This window comes from Olea europaea, unplaced genomic scaffold, assembly GCF_002742605.1.
Source record: "Olea europaea var. sylvestris unplaced genomic scaffold, O_europaea_v1 scaffold907, whole genome shotgun sequence".
NCBI lineage: Eukaryota > Viridiplantae > Streptophyta > Magnoliopsida > Lamiales > Oleaceae > Olea > Olea europaea.
In genome coordinates this window covers 139,167-143,122 of record NW_019267546.1, presented here as the reverse complement: position 1 = coordinate 143,122, position 3,956 = coordinate 139,167, and positions in this window count along the sequence as shown.

The window sequence follows — 3,956 nt, the reverse complement described above, 5'->3', positions numbered from 1 at the left end:
TATTGTCTTAAAATTAAATGAAGATGAGATTCATATAAACTTAAATAAAGAAATCTTTTCACTTTTTTCAACCCAAAAAACTTGTTGGCGCCTGCTGGATGCATTTGAGACATAAACTTTTAGAATTGTGTAAAAAAGAAATGCTTCCCTAGGAAACAAAGTACACTTTCGTTCCTGTCAGTTAATTGAAAGAGTAATATTATTTTGCATCACTGATATTATAACGATATTTTAAGTGTAATATCATTAAACAAAATATTCAATTAAATGAATCATGTAATTTTACATTTAATTAAGATCATATAAACTAGTACTCTAACACGACTATTGCTAGACGACATTATTCTTGTTAAACCCACAAACAAAATTAAAAACATCATACATTGTTTATGCAAGTGGATAATTTTATTTATTTATTTTGTGTACGTTGTGTCTTCAGACTACAATAAATGGAGACTATACATTTGAATCAACATTTTGGACTGAAATAATTAGCTTCGTCAATGTCCTTTTCCTTTTTCTTCTTCATCCAGCTTTGGTTTAGCTCAAAAAAATGATTAATATTTAAATGAATCTCAACAATTAATTTTCATCATATTTCAAAAATTGATTAATATTTAAATCAATGTCCTTTCCCTTTTTCTTCTTTCATCTACTCATATCAAAATTTATTAAAAATCTAATTTTTATCTGAAGCAGATAGGGACCTAATTTGTGAAATTTTGCTCACAATTGGCTTTTGGTGTCCTATTTTGACTTGGGGATTTGTGGTTCAATTTAAAAATATGTTTATTAAACCTCTTAACGTTAGTGGTGGAAATATAAAACTTGCATTGAAAACAAACAAGTTTTATCCTCGATAAAAATATGCTTCCAATAAAATGTGTATTAAAATTAATTTTGACTTAGTGTGTTTGTTCGTTTTTCATGGTTAAATCTTAACGATAGTTGTGGAAATATAGCCCCAGTTTGACCTCCATTTTTGGGGGAAATATGTTTTAAAATAATGATTTTTTTAAGAATGTCTGGTTAAAAAAATAAAAAAAAAATTTGATTTACATGTAGAATTATTTTATGGGAGATTGTATCAAATAAGTTGTTTGGAGAAATAGAACTCAAATAGAAAATAAAGATGTGCTTCCGATAAAATGTGTGTTAAGATTAATATCATGAGATGCTAGAGGTTTCAATTGACATTCAATTTTCCACGTTTTTCATCCTTTTTCTGAACTTGGACTAGTTATTGAAAAAAGTTTGTTCCTTCTCAAATTTTAAATAATTTTAAGTGTTTTAACACCCAATTAACAAGTAATTAGCATCCATTTTTATAATTTATAAAGGACTTATAAATGATCAAAATTCGTTTTCAATGATAAATTTCAATGGTCCACAAATATCGTCCGCAACTTATCTAATATATAAATTAATCTGTTTATAAATTCTTCCCAAACGAAGCCTGTCAAATTTTATGCGCAATAATAAAGAGATAAAAGAGAGAAATCAATACAAGTATTTATGTAGTTTAACAATATGCCTACATCTACGAGGAGCGAAAATAAAGATATCTTATTCAGTATGAATAATAGGATAAATCATTGGTATTTATACCTAACCTTAGTCCATACAAGACTTTAAAATCTGTACAAAAAAAATGCCCATGTACCGTACCGCAGCGGTATCGACAGTAAATTAAAACCCGCAAGGTGGGCATTGACCTAATTAATCCAGTAAACCTTTGTGTCACTCTCTATGATCCACATACAAGGCTAATGAATTTAAGAAGGAAACTGTGGAAGTGCTTTGCATCATCTCAGAAGCAGTAGGCTACTCCAATCAATTTTCTGTGCATTAACTAGGAGAAGTTCATTATGCGAATGGGCTTAGACTGAATTGGACCGGTCCATTATAAAACGGGGAAAGAAATTGGAATGGGATGGACTATGTCCACTAGAAAGACACCACTTGAAGTCAAATGAATCAGGGTTAAATACAAGGATTCCCTTTGAGACCATACCCAAAAAACACTCCAGTTTTTGAATATTTAAGATAATTAGAATGTGTTTGATTGACTTTATTTTTCATGGTAAATATAATTTTTCTATCCAAATTCCTACTTTCGAGATGTTTGATTGACAATTTTTTTTAATGAAACATATTTTTCAACTTTTAGTCATGTGATCGTATTTTTCTCAAAAACAAAGAAAACATTTTCCTTAGAGATGAGTGATTTTTGTTTCTCAAGTAATTCACTCATTTTTCTCTCGCATCTATCTATTCTCTTTCATTTTATTGGGGGTGGATTTGTGGTGCATTGACGACGTAGGTTGTAGTAGCAGGTTCGGAAATTATTGTTGGCGTGGAACCTTTGCAAATTTCCATTTGTCCATGTTAAAGAGAAATGATGGTTGGTTGGAGGTGGAGGATATGATGGATTTGAGGAGGTGATGATGGTGGTGCAAGTGGTAAAGGTGGTGTTGTGATGGTAGTATTGGTGCAGGTGCAGTTGGTTGGAGTTGGAGTTGGAGTTGGAGTTGGAAGTGGAGGTGGAGGCGGTGGCGAATTTGAGGAGGTGGCGGTGGTGGTCGCAGGCAGTGGTGCAGTGATGGTTGCGCTAGTGATGGTAGTGAGATGAAAGACGGTGCAGGTGGAATAGTGTGGGATGAGCATTTGTGACCAATTATTTGGGGAATCATCACTAACAAAATGAGTAATTTGTAATTGATAAATAAATTTGACGTATAAAAATTATATAATTTGTAACTAAAATTTTAATAATGATCCACATCTTATCTTTGTGACTATGATATTTGTGACTAATACGTAATTATGATCATAAATTGTATTTTATTGTGAATTTAAACTATTTAATTAATAAAAAGGGCCATAAAATTTTTATCATGTGACCAACCGATTTTTGAAAAAATTCTACAAGTTTCTTAAATTTGGAAGTAAAACTATGATAATTATGTATTTTTCTAGATTTAATTTTTGTAAGAAATGAAAACATGCTGCCAAAATACAACTTTTATTTCAAATAATATATTTTTAAGAAATAACTTCCATCCATAGCAGAAAGTCTTTCTACTACATCCATTACGAGTCTCATCCATTTTTCAAATCATCATCTTGAACATCAATCGTGCTTCGGCTTAGCATCATTTGCCTTAAATAGCTACTTCAACTCGATGACTCCATTGAATATTATTATCATCTATTATGGAAAATAATTAAATAATAATCCATCTAATTTTTCTCGTTATTTATTATTCTTGTAAGGGATAATTGCAAATGAGGCTCCAAACCTTCCAAAAGGTTGCAAACTTTTCCCTAATCGTTCATTTAATGCAGCTTTCACCCAAACCTTTCGAAATGTTGTGGATGAAGCTCCAATAGATGGAATCCATCCAAATGTTTGTTAATTGATTAAGAAATTTGACTTTGATGCAAAAAATATCTTCTCCCTCACCCTGAACCCCAACCTAATACAAAATCCCTCACCGCCACCTCCACTGCCACCCAAAACCGACCATCATCATCACAACACACAGATACTACCATCGCCACCATCACCATCTCTGCATCCTATAATGACCTAAATCTTAAAATTTGAAATAAGTACAAAAACAATAATGTTCCTTTTGTTTCTTTCAAAAATTCGGATTAAATTAAAATGTTCTTAATAAAAAATGATTTAAGGTAGATAACTTTTATTTTTTAAATAGTGAAATTAAATTGGAGAGTTCAAATGAATGTTAGCTTGCATTAAAGGAGTTAAATTCAACAACACACTACCCAACGATCAAGCTTATTTGTACCATTTATCAGATACAAAAATTTTATAAAATTTTTAAAGTATTTTTTTAACTCATTCAAGTACAATATAGTAAAATTTCAGAATTTTTTAAAAATATTTAAGCACTCCAATAGACACCCAAACAAGTTTAAAAAATTATTAT